Source organism: Chinchilla lanigera, unplaced genomic scaffold (genome assembly GCF_000276665.1).
Source record: "Chinchilla lanigera isolate Chin_1 unplaced genomic scaffold, ChiLan1.0 scaffold00097, whole genome shotgun sequence".
NCBI lineage: Eukaryota > Metazoa > Chordata > Mammalia > Rodentia > Chinchillidae > Chinchilla > Chinchilla lanigera.
The window spans coordinates 2782798-2801513 of record NW_004955498.1 but is presented as its reverse complement, the minus strand read 5'-3'; positions in this window follow the sequence as shown (position 1 = coordinate 2801513).

Sequence of the window (18716 nt, the reverse complement as noted above, 5' to 3'; positions counted from 1 at the left end):
AGGAGTCCAACTGGAGGCCTAGAGCCTATAGCAATGTCTCACACAAGTCTGTAGCAAGGACCTGCACTGGCAAAACCCAAAAGTCAGTAGTGGAAGCTGGAAAACCTGCACCAGTGGGATGAAGGATCTGTGCCAGCAGGCTGAGGACTCTGTACTGAAGCCAAAAAGTGATGCTCAAGGTAAGGACTAGAGCTCCCCCAAAGAGGACTGCAGCCATCCTCACTGACAGCGAGGATGTGAGGTCCTCCAACAGGAGCAACTGCACTCATAACAGGAAAATCAGTGTGGCAGGCTTCTCCAGATGAATCAACAACACAGTTTCTTCCCCTCCAGATCTCCTTTATGCCCTTGGCAACAATCCTCAGGTGGAACTGCCACACCCAGCACCACTCTGACTCAGTTCAGTTGGGTGTTACAAGTTGACCATTACACCACACGAGGTAGACACATTCTCGTAGAAAGGCTCAAATATATCTTTCTACATCTCAGAGTAGTACTGCATTGTGTAGAAATATCACGTTTACTTTATCCACTCATGTGTTAACAGACACAGAAGGTATAGTGTGCTTCAACGATTTAGCTGTTATGAGTTCTGATGCTCTAAAAATGGATATGAATGCATCGTTGCAATATGATGTCTCTAAACTAGGTCTGGAAGATACTGAGAAGGGGAAAAATGAGGTCCACTGGATTTGGAATTTGGATGTCTGTAGCATCTCGCGACTTCCATACAGATTGTACTAGTTTATATTCCCAACAACAATGTAGAAATGTTCTTTTTTTCCTATATCACCGCCAACAGTTCTTTTTATTTGATTGTCAAATATTGTGATTCTTTCTGGAATAATGGGGAATCTCAAAGTTGTTTCAATTTGCACTTCTCTAATGGTCAGAGATGACAAAAATTTTTCATTATATTTCTAAATTATACTTCATTTTTATATTTTATATATATTAATTGTATTTTAAATTATATTTCCATGTAATAATTATAAACTTTGTTTATTTTGTTTGTTTGTTTTTCCAGTACCAGGAATCGAACTCATGACCTTGCTCTTGCCAGGCAGGCGCTGTGCCACTGAGCTAAATCCCCAGCCCCTAAACTTTGGAAACTAAAATTATTTAATATCATTTTCATTAATGTCAGCAAATAAAATATTTACACATAATCAAAAAAAGAAAGCATGCACAGTAAAAAAAGCAGGGATGGTTTGTTAGGTTTCCCCCTTTAAGAAATAGGGATGAAATACATATTCTTTTTTAAGGAAATAAACTATGTGATTAATGAAATCTTACTTTCAGCATCTACTCATCTCCACAGGACAAAATGCTACTACCACAAAACTAGAGACAGGTGAACAGGCAGTTCAATATTGCCCCGAATCAGAGAGAACATTTATAGTCCGTACTGGGCTAGAAAATCTCAACAGTAACTGATGAATTCTTAGAGACTCGGTGTGGGAAGCCTGAGAGTTAAAAAATATCATTACCTGCATTTTCTCCTTTTTTTCTTTTTGCCGTTGTCATCTGTGCTTTGAGGTGTTGTGCAAAAATGCCTTTCCCCAATTAAAGGTGGCAAGGACTCTGCTTCTTATCACTCCCTGTGTGGTGCATGGGCATTTGTGCTTCCTGCCCCATAGGGTTAGAATCTGACCTTCTCCACCTGTGCTGTCCAATGAGGTTTACCTATTTGCAGTTTACACTACACAAAATTAAATTAAAATTGTAGCTCCTCGGTAACACTAGTCTCATGGCAGTACTGAATGGCAATAGATGGTGGCTGGGTGCCATATTGGACAGTGCTTGCTAGGTGTATTCATTTTCTCAAGCAGAATCCTTCCATCAGGAGAAGCAGTGAAAGTCTTAGTGAACTTTCTGCTTTTGCTCCCACCTGAGCACTCCTTTCTCGGTGCTAGGGATGGATTATTCCACACTGGATCTTATGTGTACTACACCAGCGCTGAAGGGCTGAGATAACCTCACCAACCAGTGCCTTTGGGCCTCATTGTCCTTGATGTTCAGTGCCAGTAGTCTCAAAAAGGAGTCCCCATTCTATCAGGAGTAAATGACTCCAGTCACCTAAGTAGGCAGCGGTGCTCTTACGTGTTAGGAACTAAAGAGGTGTCCCAGTGACACACTTGAAAGTGTCTGGGGATCCCCTACCTGGTTTCTGTGGTAACTGGGCAACATCACCCTTCACAGCCTGGAAAGGGCATAGAGACAAGGGGCTTAGAACCCCGAAGGAGAAAGGAGACTGTGTGATTCCACTGTGTGAGCTACCGTGACTGGCAGTGGAGCCTGGAGCTACAAAATTTAAGTGTTTTCTTTTAGAGACTAACAACTTATCCAAATTTTTTTCTGTAGAGTTCATAATGATCACCTCCTCTTCTACTTATCCCCAAAGAAGTGAAAGATTATGCAGATGCCACCTGCACCAGGGGACTGGAACCTGGCTTAGAGGAGGATGAGGTGAGGACTGCTGGACGTGATAAGGCAGAAGTGGAGAGCTGCATTACCTGCCTGTGCTTCACTTCCCCTCTCCTCTTAATTATGAAAGGCCCTTACCCATGGGCACAGGGTGAGATGGCAATTTAAGTCAACGGTCCCCAATGTGTCATCAGAGTTAGCTTCAGATAAACGTTATTTTCTTTTATTGTCAAAATATGTGGCCTTATTTGATTTGGGAATCTGGGGAAGCTAACCTAAGCATATTAACTCACACGACGTGTACTACTACCAAGGACACACAGATGCTCCCTGAGACTGATGGAAGCCGGGAACAGCAGTAGAGTAGTCTTCTCATTTAAGAGTGACTGGCAATAGAGGATGCATTTTTTTTTTTATGAGCATGGTTCAAGGAAGAGATCAATCAGATTCTCAGGGAATAGTCCTCCAAAGATGAGAACTTCTCTGCTGTGAAAGGAGAAGTTATACCTTCTCAGAAGAGTCCAAACAAATGACTCCAAAGACTCATGACCTTGTTGTTCAGCAGGAGAGTGCCTCCCTTCTGCTGATTTTTTAAACCAGAGTCTGTTTAGCAAGTATCTCATGGAAAAACACTTTCATTGTACCTTTCTTTTGGGCGAACACATTGTCTCCTCTGGAAATATACAGGAAGAATTTCCAAACTTAAATCTCACCAGGGACTTTCAGCTAGAGATATTTGCCTCTTACCATCAGCACCGAGTCCTGGCTTGGAGTGTGGTAATAGGGGTACAGAGAGCACTATGCCCCAAAATGGGCAGGCTGAGGCCAGGTCCAGGAGCAGGCGGGCCAGTGGGGCACAGAAACAGGAGGTGATTCGGGTCACAGTGTGTCATTCACACTGGGGAGGGCATCACATCTGTCATGGGATCGACAAGTGTGCTCCAGTCTTAAAGGTGTGAGCTGCATGAAGTTGCATCGGTGGTTGGCTCCTGCCCAGAGCCATCAAGGTTCAGAATCAGCTTGTTCTTCTCAAAAGGAACAAACATGCATGGCTGAAACTCCATAGACCACAAACAGAGAGGTCTGGGTGCTGTGTGGACAGGGCGTGATGATGAATCCAGACCGACTGCAGCACCTCCTATAGAAATGACTGTACTGAATAAGCAATGGGTTGGCTAATAGTTCCGAGGCACAAGATCATCTAATGAACCCTCCTAAGGGCAAGTGAACTATAATGCTCTTAAGACTAGCAAAGTGGGGAAGATAAGCTGTGTGAGAAGACTTGTAGTGTCATAAATGGTCACACTGTAGATGCTCACCCAAAAGTAACAAGTAGAATTTGTTAAGATGCACTTCTTTTCTTTTCTGGGAGGAGTCTTTGAGAACATTGGCCTGGAAACTGTGCAGCCTTTTCTAGTGCCATCTACTATGAGATAAAAGCCTCAGATACAGAATCAATCACTTTTGCCTATCGTAAAAATATAAGCAGGAGGGTTTCTTGTTCTTCACACATTAGCACTTATCAGTGCTTCCTGCACAATCACCTAAATCGTAGCAAGCTGAGAATTTTCTCTTGTCTTTGGATTCATGGCCAGCCGGTAACCTTTTTCCTCCATTGCACATGTTGGCCTTGTCAGAATATCAGGAATAGTGTCATTAGGTGTATTGAAAACTGGGACATTCCTGTGGGGAGGGACACAGACCAGACACAGGACACAGAGGGTACACTGTATCCTCAGTTTGAGATCCACAAGGAAACACATAACATCTTCTCAGAGGACTTCAGGGTCTCGAGGTGTTCCTCCAGAGTAGATGTTTCTCTTTCCTCTAATGTGATGATCATGGCCCTGCCTCCCCTGCAGCTTGTCAGGGAGCTGTGTGTGTGACCAGGTTCATAAGCTCATGCACGTGCACCTGTGTCATGTGAAACTTTTCTAGTTTATCATTCCATTAAAGTCTTACAAAAATGTCAATACAGTTTCAGAAACTATCCTAATTGACCTGCCAAGACAAGGAGTAGATTATACTGTGAGTCAAACTACTTATCACCTAATTGGGAGAGTTTGAAAGTGTGTTATTTTTCTTTTCAGTCACACCACCCAGGTTCTAAACATCATAGTCCTAAATTAACTTTTACGACCTTTGCCAGGGTGAGCAACAGGACAGGTAGGACCTTCTACATAATCTAAGTGAGGGCAGGTGTTTGTGGGCAGTTACCCCAGGAGTAGGGAGCACTCATGGCCTGCTCAATTTTACATTCTTAATTCAGACCAGGTTTCAGAGCCATGGAATGTGATCTATCTACACCCTGAAGTGTACTTTAAAATTTTCTCTAAGTATGGAAATAAATTCAGAAGCACAGTTGGGTTCAAGTTGGGAGGAATGGGAACACTGTGGCCTCTGCATGACCTCACACTACTCCTGGCCTTGTCCTTTACTACACGGGGATCCCAAGCAGTTTGCATGACCAGTAGGCCTCAGGTTCTTCATTTATAAAATTGGTTTCACACACATTTATGGTTGTAGAAGCAGTGGAGTCTAAGAAGTGTATTAAAATACCTAGCAGTATTTCTGACATATACTGAATACACGGAGAAAAACAGCTGGTTCTCCTATTACCTTAACCTGAGACTCCACCATTTTTTACTGGAAAATGTGTGTGTGTTTCCCAGGGATGTTTCAGTACATTATGAAACTGAATATAAAATCAGGCAAAAATGCTACTAATGAATCATCACCCAATAAGCTCTCTCCAGCTGGATGTATTACTTGATTTGATATTGGAGAGTCTGTGCTGAGTCCAACTCACTCACAGCTCCTGGAATCTGGGTGAAAAACCATATTTCCCTCCCTCACAGCTTCTCTTCATGGGAACAACTATTTCCAGTTATGCCAGCATCACCCAAAGCCTATTCTTGAAGATTACAAGGCCTCTATGTCAACGAGGCCTGAAAACTTGGCCATTCTCGTGACAAATCTAGCTCAGCATAGTTGCAGGTCCAAGCAACTTCAAGCAAAATTACACACCGTCATCCCAACATCTACCTCCTTCAGAAAGGAAGTAATGGAAAACTGGCCCAGATCTCGTCCTGCTGTTACACAGGGAAGACGCTCGCAAACAATGAGAAGGGGCTCTGGAAGGAGGGGCACTGGGCCAGGCAGTCATCTGATCACTTGTGTAACTGGCTAAAGCAACTGGCCGGATCCTCCTGTCCTTCTTGTAAGAGTGTGTGAGGCAAACTGGGCATACAAGGGGAAGCTGTCCCAGAAAAGTCAGTCACCCTGGCACTGTAAGACTGTGGCAATTGGACACTCGTAGCTGACAGGAGAGGAGCTGGTCGAAGACATAATGGCCTCACTTTACCTGAGGGTCACCCTTATGTCGCAGGAAACCTTTGAAGATGTTGACCATAAGTCTGCTGGTTCCATCCCTGGGTAGGTCCACTCTTCTCATCAAGGGATTCCTCTCAGCTTCACCCACCATCTAAAAGCACTGCCCAGAGCAGTCTTCCATGCTCTCAGGCTGTCCTCTCAGGCCCAAGACTCCTCATCTGAGGGCCTGGCTCGGCCACCTTGCAGCTGCATCAGATCAACTCCCGCAGAAGCACTGCAGTTACAGCAAGCCCCAAAGTTCTGTGGCTCAGCAGACACCTGCAGCTGCTCTCAGCCCCTCCACAGGGCTTTTCCATGCCCTATAATTCCTTCAGGACATTGCTCTATTTTCCTGACATTTGTGATACTCTTGGCCTCCACCATTTTACAGGGTAAACTTGATTCTGCAGCATGTAGGGTACTCATATCCTCACCACAGACACAAGGCCTTCCCAAAGCAGGTGTGCAATAAGAGTTTAGAGATGTGTGTGACCATGAGCAAATGCAGTAAATTTCCCCAATAGGATAAAGAAGCAATCATATACATGTATACATACATTTTAATATTATAGATCAGTAGTGGAAAGGAATAAGGAGCTAAGAGTTGTTTTTCAGTCTTATCTTTATTTCTGTACTCCACCTCAGTTGATTTAAACCTTTTCCACATTACAAGGGATTTCCTATTCCAAAACTTTCTTATCACAAATAAAATGAAAAGTTCTCAGTTTACGTCACAAAAAGGAAAGACTCTCACATTGGAATGAAAAGAAAAATCCAGTTGTGATCAGTGTCACACAAAATTTCATTTACTTCAGAAATCACAATCAGACATCTTCATCCCCAAACTAAAATTACATTTTCCATGAATTCCATTCTGCAAATAAGATGTGCAAGCTACTGCAATCTTGCAGAAAAGGAACAAATTTTCAAAACAGTCATAGAGAAAGCAAGTGCTAGTTTCCAAGTAACCTAAATAAAACAGACGTCGAGGTGGCACATGGTATTCCCACAGTCCTCCTCTAGCCCTTAACGGCTTGGAAAACTGCGTGGCCTCCTAAAGCACAGACCAAAGAATGGGCCTTGCTTCACATGGGTGGGAGCTAATCTACTGTTGTGGTGTTGGAAAACTCCAGGACCATGGCGGCCAGCTTCCCAATTCAGGGGTCCTGACCCTCTCTTGTTCCTCTCTCCAAGCCTCATGATACAGAACTGGGTAAGACCTGGGATCTCTCCTATGAATCCTGGCCAAATGCTCTAGGAGTTTCATCTTGCTGGTTTCAGCATGGGCCCTTGGACCCCACAGGAACTCATAGCCATCACGGTAGCTGTTAGGAATCTGCTGGTATTCCAGGTACTGTTCCTGTACCAAATCCACAGTGATGAATTTCCAGGGCTCCGCAGTTGAAATATTATCCTTCCAAGCTAACATGTTCTTCATTCTCAGTACTTGTGCTATCTCTTCCTCACTGGCAGTGTTGTCTTTGATGAAGATGACAGTCAGGGTGACTATTGGGACACTGATTTGAGGAAAGCTCTCAGAATCATTATTCAGTAACCACTTATAAGTGAGGCCCAATAAGGGCACAAGCACGTACGTGTGGCCTAGGAGATCCACTTCCCTCACATGAATGCCAAAGCCCAGACACATGCCCTCACAGAAGTCCCTGAAGATCAGAAGGAACTGCTCATGGTAATCATGGTCCACAGTGTGCAGCATTTCTTCCATGTGACTTGCTCCTTCCTTTGATACTTGCAGAGCAGGAATGGCACCAGTTTGTATAACTTGTCATTTAGAAACACATGGCGCACCACTTGAGTCAAGTTTCTATCCTCTCAGGGGCTCTGACCTCTCATACATTGTCTAGATCCCTTTCTACATTGACTGTTTGAGGGGACCTCATGGCAGTTGGGGGAGAGAAAATACCCCAAGGATTCTGGGGACAGCTTTGTGTCGCAAGCAGAATTCCATCTCTTGGTGTTTGCCCAATTACAGCATGGGAGGAAAAAGATGCACAGGAAGCAGTGACTGCTGCTTCCTCCCCAACATTCTTGGGAACTTCAGCACCCTTAAGGACCTGTGTATTTCTTTGGATCCGACGGGCTGTCCCCACCTTGTTGTGTTTCCTCAGTTTATCACAGGGCATCACGATGGTCTGGGTGGACAGTGAGACCTTCTTGTTCAAGACTCAGAAGCCTGGAGGAGAAAGGGAGTCTATTAGTGTACTCAGCTGAGAATAACACACTCTTGGCCCCTCAGGAAAGACCATTAGAAGTGCTCCAGGCTTCACAACCTCTTGTTCCCGTGATCCTGGGATATGCAATGGGGCTGCTTTGCAGGCTGCAGTTGAACTAATAGGACAAGGCTCTAAGGAAGACTTTGGGGCATATGAAGTGTCCTGCTCTGGGGTAGGGAAACCCTTAGATCCACATCAGGACATACACCTCACCTTGACTTCTGAGCTTGCCTGGGCCTGCTCTGCTGATTGAGCTGATGATACTGCCCCACAACAAGACCTTCACCCCTAGTTGTCTGAGCTGCTGGAAAAGACATGGAGGCCCACAGTGTGCAGATCTCCAGCACAGTCCTGCTGTCCCAGCCCTCACAGGAAGGATGCACTCGACTTGAGGGCTCCACACTTTTCTGTGTGAATGGTCCACTCTATGCTCACTTAAGACCCTGACAAACTCAGAAAAAGTGTCTTGGTCTTGAAAGACAACAAAGGACATCCGGGGACACACAGCTGGCTACAGCTTCCTGGGCACAACATGTGGCATAGAAAAATTCAGTGGGGTGCATGTGTCCTAGGAAACAGAAGCTGTTCCATCTTTACCTCAATGAGTGGTTAGGTGTACGAGTCTCCCTGCAGTGACTTAGAGCCACCTTCTTTAAAACTCAGCCTTGTCTCTGATACACTGAAAGAGGAAGTGAGGGAATGGGAGTCCAGCTCTGTTCCCTAGGTGACTACAGAGGATCAAAAGCACAGGCCAAGCCTGGGATACTTTATATTCAGGTGACTGAGTTCCCTATGCCTGACCTAGGCTCTTGATAGACCCTGGGATCCTACTTCTGCTCTCCTGATTCCAGTCCACCTGTACTCAGGATATCACCTCAGTGAGACCAGTCATACAGACCGAAGAGAGCAGAGTTAGCCTGACACTGCTGTGCAGGCTGCCTGGGATGACAGCAAGCACAGGTCCGATGTGAGAAGACCACACAACTGTATGTGTTCAGGTCAGGCGTACACTAACCTCCTTATGGTCCTCAACTTGACTCTTGTTGGATAGAGGAACTGTGTGTTTCCTGACCAGATGGGGCTCCCCATGCCAGCCCGAAGACACCATCTCAGGTGGAGCTGCTCACCTCCCTGACATCTCCAGCATTCTCAAATGAAGTGAGCAGGCACCCATCGTGCTGCCCTGACATGGGAACATCAGTGCTGACACAAAGGTCTGTGCCCATCTCTCCCCTGATGCCAGTCTTTCTTGTGATTTAAGTCTGGATTTCCCCCAAGACCCATGGATCACAGGCAAGACCTCCAGGAGGTGACTGGAGCATGGCAGGCGGTTATAGCTGCACTGTTCTTAGGTGGGGGGCCTGGTAGGAAGAGGAGGGTCACTGTCGTGTGACAGGGCAGGTTCTACCTTCCTGACTGCACCCTTCATCCTCTGCTTCCTGAGGGACATATAGTGAGCACTTTTCTTCCCGCCAATGTCTTCCACTCTGCTGTTTTCCTTAGATCTGAATAACTATGGCCTGAAACCTCTGAAAACTGAGCCCAAGGCAACTTTTCTTGCACTAAAGTGCAGATGTCAGCTTCTGTGTCTCGGCGATGAGAATGTAAGTAAGGTTTCCCCATGTGCTTCTGTAGTTTCTCAACTTTCCTGCTGTTGGTGCGTGGGTGTGAGATGAGCTGATCTCCCATAGTCCTCACCTGGAAGACTCCTGTCTGCCCCGTGGTAGAAGGGAGCATGCCAATTAGAGCTTCCCAGGGTTGACCTGGACAATAGGAAGACTCTTGGGGATCTGTTGTTCTGAGCTGCAGACACCCTTGGTCCTCAGAAAGGATGCATACCATGGGTCTGTCAACTCCGGGGGTCCTACGTTTACTCCATGTAGCTCCCTCTACTGACTGTGGTCCCCTTTGGAACCAGGCCACAACTTCATGGGTTCTTCCACGTGGAACCACTTAGTAGAATTTCAGCAGTTTATGTACAGCCACCCTCCCCAGGGACTCCGGACTGATAACAGGGGAAGCCAGGCTCTGTGGTGTCCTTTTGTTTATCCCTGTGGGTTGCCTTCAAGCCTTCAGTGATGGACAATAGCAGGGTGATGACTAGTAGCAATTCGGTGGCTCCAACATTAGGAAGTGACACTCTGGAAAATCACAACTGGGGAGTGGAAAAGAATAAAAGAGAGGGAAGTAGGTCACCCAGAATGTGGAAGAAAATGACACAAATCTTGCAAACTATAGAGAATTCCTTTAAGAAATTAAGGGAACATATATATGAAAGAAAGAATTAAATTATCCTTATTTGCAGATAACATGATCCTGTTTACATAAACAGCCCCAAAAATTCCAACAAAACCTCATATAATTCATAATCAAATTTGGTAGTGTAGAAGATTGCAGAGGTAACACACAAATATAAGGAGAGTTCCTTTACATCAGTAATAAACTCACAGAGAAACACCTGAGGGAAGTAATACTTGTCACAATAGCCCTGAGGAAAAAAAAAAAAAACTTAGGTATTAACCTAATTAAGGAAGTGAAGAACCTTGACTATGAAAATCAAAGTAGATTGAACAGGATATTAGAAATTGGGGAGCTTTCCTTGTAGGCAGAACAAACAAAGTCAATATGGCCATACTTACACCAGGTTACACAGATTTAACACAATTGCAATCAAATGGCTACCTAAAATGAATTAGTTCATAGTAAGTGCTAAGTAGCCTGTGCGGAAAGATGGGCACTTCTTCATTGTTTGTGGGAATATAAACTGGAACTACTATGATGGAAATCAGCATAGGGTTTCTTTAGTAAACTAATGCTAAACAGTACATCCAACTCAGATGCTCATCTTCTAGGTATCGTCCTGTGAGAATTAAGGACATCACATCACAGTGATACATGCATGCAGATGTTCAGAGCAGCACAGTTCACAGTGGCCAAATCTTGGAAGCGGACTGTATGTCCATTGAGAGATGTGTGGATGTAACAATGTGATATTTACCCTCAATGTGGTACTACTCTGCCAAGAAGGATGATAAACCTGAGTCATTCATAGGAAAACAGATGCAAGCGGACACCACAATGTTAAATGAACAAATCAGACACACAAACTTACACATCTCATGGTATTTTTTATACTAGTAAACCTAAATATAAATAAACAGCAAAATAAAAGTTGAATAATATTAAGGAGTGAGCTCTTTAGCATATTGGGAGGCAACCAAGAGATGGAAAGAGAGAGGCAAAGAGTGGAAGAAGGAGCATCAGATAGAAAAGGGAACTGGCAGTTTGTACCCCTACCAACTCCCTGTGACAAATGTGATCAGTATGTAGTAGTCTGTATCCCAAGAGATGCATAAATGGGGAGAGAAGAGAGGGAAAGAAGATTTAAAAAGGAAAGAACATGTGCCATGTACACATATCAATGGCCACAATGATTATAATCACTCTGTATTGCACATATGTACCAATAAGAGGAAAGAACCTTCAGTGCTCACCCAGGTTCCTCTCCTTGATGCCCCCCAGATCCAGGCCTGCTCCCTTTGCCAACAGGACATGGGTCCTCCTGATACTTGATGAAGATCCTCATAGCACGGGCCTACCTGAGACAACAGAGGCAAAAACACTGCACACCGGCGCACCTCTGTATGAGTGCTGCCAGTCTGACAGGAGTAGAATGCAGAGGCCCTCCCTTGTGTGGTGCAGGCCCAGGAGTTCACCTTTTCCAGCTGCTGACTTGTGGCTGCATCTGCCAAATCAAGGCCACCATCTCGCTAGAACAGCAGAGGTGGAAATGCGGGGCAGGTGACTCTTCTCCGAGGTCCTGCCTGAGGGCACCTCAGCCTGCCAGCAGGGCCAGGCTTCCCATGTCTTCGATCTGCTGACCTGAGGCCACACTGCTCAGACCAAGGCCCTCTGCTCTCTGCCACCAAGAGCCAAGGGCAACGGTGCACTGCATATGTCAAGGGCTCACGTTTGGGGGGAAGTCAACCTCTGTTCTAGAGTGTGATTTCCCCTGACTAATCCTCCCTGTAGTCTTCCCCTAGAGTCTTGAAATAGCCTCACGTTTCTGAGACCTGCAACCTCTCCCCCACATTCCAGGTGGGAATGCAGGACTGCACTCAGATTGAAGGAATGGGCAGGCTCGGTCCCCTCTGGCATGTGTCCTGGGCCCTGCATTCCTGCCTCATTTCTCATCTTGACTGCGCCAAGGCCTGTTTCCCCCCTTTCCCTGAGGCCTTGCTTATTCTTTAAAGACCGGAAGGTCCCTCAGACCTTGTTGAAGGAGTCAGGAATCCCTTGCCTGACAACCCATCATGCGGCTTCCCTGGACTCAGAGCAGGGGCAGACTTCTGTGGGTTCCTCTCTTTGCTGGAGTGCAAGGCACCCACTGTGCCCAAGCCTGTTACCGTTCTCAGGGCCTCACCCATGGAAATGGAGGAACCACACATCCAGGCACAGTTCCCAGGTTTGCCAGGCCTGATAGCTAGAGCAGAGAGGTTGCCCTTGGGGCTCCTCTAGTGGGGTGGGGAGGAGGCCATCATTTTTTCCTTTGGATCTGGAGCTTGTTTGCCAGCAGAGCCTGAATCCCCATCCCTGTGTACCTCAGTGTACCCCACACACCGGGGCTCTGACGTCCAGGTTCCCTGAGCAAAAGTGGCGAGGGGGCTCCCATGTGGTCCAGGTCTGACTCAGAAGACGAGTCTGGGGTGCTCAGAGACCCTCTCTGTGGGCTGGGGCTTCCTCACCTCCCTCGGGCTCTCACCTGGACAGGGAACAGGTTCGCTCTGCTCCTCTCACTTAATCTGTAGATCTCAGAACAAGGCTGTCATCTCTCTCTGACCACACAGGCTGAAGTCCCTGGATGTGATACACAGGACCTTGCAGGGCCTTCATGGGGCTGAGAGGAGGTGCTGAAAGACATTGTCTTGGGGCCCTCTCTACTCTCTCAGGCCCTACCTCAGTCTCTACCACAGGCAGAACCCACTTCCTGGACCAACCAAAGGTGTTCCCCTGTGGATAAAGTGTCTGACACAGGGATGGCTAAGGCAGAAAGGTCATCCTGTGTATGGGGAGTAGAAGGGTTATGCTCACGCAAGCATGTCTCATGTACAGTGCTGATAACACAGGCAAGTATGTATTATTTGGGGATCCATTACCTGGCTCAGAATTTTGACACTTACCCCATAGCCCCTCAACTTGATCTAGCTAAGCCCAGGTCCTCTCAGCTACTCCCACCTTAAGCAGGACCCTGAGAACCAGGCTCTGAACTCCAGGTTTACACTGAGGCCAAAGGTGGTGCTCCCCTGAGAATTCTCCACTGCACAGTGCGGGGCTGTCTACAGCAGCAGGTATTGATTATTTCCAGACTACCAGCCTCAGCTGGGGCTTCCTTTCTCATTCTCAGCCTCTGAACTTAACCTAAGAAATCTCAAGTTCTAACTTCTCAGCCAACCTGAAGAGCAGACCTCAGCAAAAGGATCTGACACCCAGGTCACCTGTAGCATACATGGGTGAGGGCTCATGGTATCATATCTGCTCCTGGGTGGTCACACGTACCCTGTGTGGGTAGAGCACAGGTCGATCTGGATTTGGGGGAAACACTGTGTGAGCTGAGACTTCAGCAGTGCCCCACAGCCTCTCACTGTGACCTAACTGAGCCCAGTGCTCTTTGCTCACTAGACTTGAAGCACAGGTTTCAACGGAAGGCTCTGTCCCTCCTCTCCTGCTGCCTGGAGGGAAAAGGGGAGGGTGTCCTGAACCACCCCACACCCAGTGCCCCCGGTTGAAAAGAGGCTGAACTGGGTTATTTGTGGACCCACAGCCTGCCTTGGGGCTTCCTCACTGTGCCTCAGGGCCTCCTCTTTACCTAATTGAGCCTCAGACCTCGCTGCTCCTCCTACCTAGGCAAGGACCAGAGAAGTCGGCTCTGAATCTCCTCTCTGGTGCCTTCAGGTGAAAGAGTGCTCCTGGGGGACATTTTCCCTGGTGCCAGGGGATCAACAGAGGCAGGTCCCGGTTACTTTGGGAACCATCTTTCTAAGTTGGGGCTTCCTCGTTCTGCTGTCAGATCCTGCCTTGACCAACTGACCTAGGCCCCCTTCTTTCCTCCCATATGAAGCAAAGTGCTAAGAAAATGATTCCCTCAGGTCCCAGGGAGGACAAAGGGGGCACAATCCTGAGAATTATGTACTAAGCAGCACAGACACGAAACAGAGGCTTTCTAGAAGGTTCTGGGACCCTCTCTCTAAGGTGGGGTTCCCTCAGTGTTCCCACAGCCCTTACCTGGACTTAACTGAGCCCAGACCTTTTCCACTCCTTTTCCCTGAAGCCTGAACCTCAGAACAAGGCTCTTACTTGGCAATCTGGGTCTGCTGAGCAAAAATCAGACCCCTACCTGAGAATCCTCCCCCCACCCGAGTCAGGGCCAACAAAACTGGTAAATCTAGATTATTCTAGGTATCTTTCCCTGAGGCGGGGCTCCCTCACTCCCCCACAACCCATCAGTGTGACCCCTAATGGAGCCTGGCCCTCTCTCTTCTCTCACCTGAAGCCCACAACTCAAAACAGGATCTCAGTCTCTCTGACCGCAGAAGTAGCAGTGAGAGGACACCACATTTTAGAACATGCTCGGGTCTCCCAGGGCTCACAACAAGAGCAGACAGGAGTTCTCCATGCACCTCCCACCTCCCTAGGCATCCACACATTGGTTTCTGGCAGAGCCATTACCCCAGTCTTCTATGGACCTGATTCTGGTCTCCCCTGTCCAAGGAGGTATCTTACAGAGTTACCCAAGGCTGAAGTTCATTCTAACAAACTGGCCCTTATGTGATCCAGTGCCAACAAGAGAGGAACATTTGAACAGTTTGGGGACTCTTTCTCTGGACTGGGTCATCTCCCTCACCCCAGACCATCACAATGAACCCTAGCTAAGGCTAGGCCAGTGTGCTTCTCTCATCTGAACCCTGAAACTCACAATTGGCCCTCCTGTGACTCTACTTGAATGGTTCACAGTGAGTGGACCCAGAATTGAACAACATGCCTGGGGTCTCAAATAGGGGTTGAAGGAAAGGCTCCCCATCACCCACCCTCCTTAAAGTTCATCAACTTGAGTCTGGGCAAAGTCTGGACCCCATACTGGACGACCCTTAAACTGTTCCCCTTAGACGCAGGACCTGACTCTCAAGCTCCCTGGAGTGGCACCGTGGTCTCACTTGGAAATCCTTCCCGGCAGGGCAGGAATGACAGAACAACACATCTGGATTGTTTGGTGATGCTCTCTCTGGGATGAGGTTTTCACACTCCCTATTCTGCTCTGGCCTGCACCCGTACACGAGCTGGGCTCCTCTCCACTCCCCTCATCTGAAGTAGCACCTCAGAACAAGGACATCTCCTGACTCCAAGAGGTGGCAGTCAAGTGCATCGCATCCATTGCTGTGCCTGAGGTGTGACAGGAGGGGAGTAACTGCAGTCCTCAAGTCACCCTTGTCCTTTCTAGAGTTCCTCACTTTGCTTCTATGCATAGCCTAGACCCCTGTCCTCCATGTACCTGAGAATGTTCACCTCACAGGTGGAGTCTGACTCCTGGGATTCCCTGGGGCAGAAGGGAGGACACTCTTATTTGACCATAGAATAATTACTGTTACCGTGCATGCTTCATTCCTCTATTTCTTTTCTATTTCTACTGTGTTCTTTATGCCTTGTTAAATGGTACTTGTTTTGACAGCCATTTTTCACCCACTGTGGTGAGTTTAGACTATCTCCATACTTGCTAGTACTATCTCCATTTTTCTACTGTCTTCATGTTTCCCCTGGGCCACTGGCATCTCTGGTAAGAGTTTTTGTCTTAGGAGTTAAAAATTACTCTATTCAGGAATTTAAAAACTCCTCTATATAGTAGTTGAAAAACTCTTCTGTAGAGGAGTTTAAAACTTTTCCTAAAACTTATGCCATCATGGACCACTTACGCAGGCCTCATCACAGACCCCCAACTTCTCTGCTTCATCTAAACACAAGTCCTAGGTCAACAGTCTGCCATCTCCTCCAGGGAGTCTTGAACTTTTTTTTTTTAATAATATAATTATTTATAACCTGGCCCTTCATGTTAGTTATTGAAACAATGCAATTTATGCTGTGCCCAAAACTAACAACAATCAATATCAATACCTATCTCCAAAACATAAATATTTGATTTTCATTTTAGTCAACTTTCAGCATTTATGAAAGACAAAATGGCATGTTAATTTCAGTGGGGAGATCTGCGGAATAGTCTCTGACTTTACCAATTTAACTTAATGAGCAGTCAGTGAACACTCTATATTATCAATGTTTAAATACAAATGTGTAAATCCTAACAGCTTTGTTAAAAATTTAAAATCTTTACTTGTTGAAAGAAACTGATGAGGGATGGAAAACATGTCAATATTATTTACTAAGAATATTTTAGATGAAGTTGTGCCTAATCTATTTACCAGCAAACTCTATAAATCTGCTCTAATAAGCTCTATGCAATCTCTGTTTGTGAATTAAATAGGCAGACCAGAGCTAGTGAAGAATTTCAGCACCAATAAGTTACTGAAAAAGGGATTTTACACCAATAGAAAATATCATGGCTGGGTATTCAAATGTCAGGGTCAAGGTACATCACATTTCTGGGTGAAAAACCTTTTAACAGTATCTTCACATTACCTTTACAATAGTAGTTATGCTCTGCTTAAAAACATACCCAGTCTGGGCATATCAAATATATGATGATATTGAGGACATGAATCAAAGCCTTAGTTCCCAACTCTAGCACCATGAAGAAATGAATCAACATTGCACATTGAAAAAAAAAGTCTGTTGCTTCAATAACAAATTGGTAAAGCATATGTAGGAGAATTTCTACTGAAAAACTAAATGTCTTATTTGTACAGTGTTGAAAACTTACTGCAACACTAATTTCCTTTTTATAACAATTTTATAATATACACAGTATGTGTATTCAGCATTCAAGTAAAATTCCTTAACAGTCAATGACATTTAAAAAATGTGAAAAACTGCAAAACTCATTGTCATAGAATGTGTAAGGTAAAAAGGGTGGAATGGCTGACAGCTGCTGGATTGAATGAGTGTTTCACAAATCTTTAAAGAAAAAAAAATGCTTACTGTAGATTCTCAAGATTTCCTGTGCAGCATTACAAAATATTTTATAGTTAGTGAGTGAAAAGAAGCCTGCATGCTGTACATGGAGCATCTACAGCAGGTATATGACTGAAACCTAATAAACTGTTGACAGATGTAGGTACTAACAGCATCTGACTTTTAGCACTGGTCTTGATTCCACAGGAGATGGAGCCGTCATTACAACTGAGAAAACACATTTAAGAAATCATTGTCAGTCTTTATAGTGTTTCAAGCCCATTCTTTGTTGATACCCTCCACATTTATATGGTTACGTCACTGTTTCTTATCTATGACCTCATCATTTTTATTTCCCTTTATTTGTGGATCTTAAGATGTTGCAGAAGGTTCATTCCTGTATCCCAATACTGATTCACTCCCTCTAGCTGCCTTTTCTAGCACCAATATGTTTTTAAAAATGCACAAACAACAAGCAGTGACAGCGGCCAATTTCTCAAATATCCAGATTAGTAACTGTAGCATGCTAAAGAAAGGTGCATATAAATAGCTGGAGATGGTCGTGGTTCAGAGTCCAGCATAAAATATATTCTTTTCTGAGCACTCCCTCCATTCCTCTAACCCGAATACCTGAATTAGGTTGTAACAAAAACCCTTTAGAAACTTCTCTTAGCCAACTAAGAACTTACCTGTTCCCACAAGTGCAAAGAGGTAGGAGGAGAACCTGTAATTTGCAAAGTTCTTCAGCTACTTCAATTGGTTAGAGAACACAAATTGGAAAAATTCCCAAGTATACACATTAGTCTGTCTCCACTTTTTAGAAAACTGGAATTAAATGGGAAAGTATCATTTCTATTTATTCTAATTAAATTTCAAATGCCATTTTGACACAAAGAGTTACATACATAACACAGCAACACAAACTTTTTCAGCTGGAGAATAAGTATCAAAACACTATGCATGTACAGGGTAAAACAAGATTGGTCAGAGAAACAGAATCTTTCCCGTAACTGGTAAGCTGACACAATGTCCTATTGCCATTTAAAAAATGTCCATTTTCAGTTTATTCAAGGTTATTTTCATGGTTTTTAATTCCTCTTGATAAAAAAGAGTCAGACTCTTGTAATTTGTGTGTGCTGATCTTCATGAAAAGGCTCATGCTCTGGGTCAGAGTCGGTGGTGTCAGAATATCTGTAATGATCGGGTTCATTGCCACTAACATCTGGCATTACAGAAGCTGAATTGTTAGCCTCTGAATGTGATGGCTTCTCTACTGTTTTTGTGAAGTACAGCTCCACCTTAAAATTTGGAGAAAAATATCGGTGTGCATTATCTTTATTTGCTTTGTCAAGAACATTTTTGGTTAAAGTTAGTACTAGGTACTCTTTATCATTATCTGCATGCTCTACCCTGCAAATACTATCAATTTCTGGATCACCTAGACTTCCACATGCTACTCTTTCTGCGGTTTCCTCTGGTCCTGGAATGAAGAACGTATTTACCCAAAAGTGAAACATTTTGTCCTTTCTTAGCATCTTGTTCTGTTTGTGGAAGAACTCTACTTTG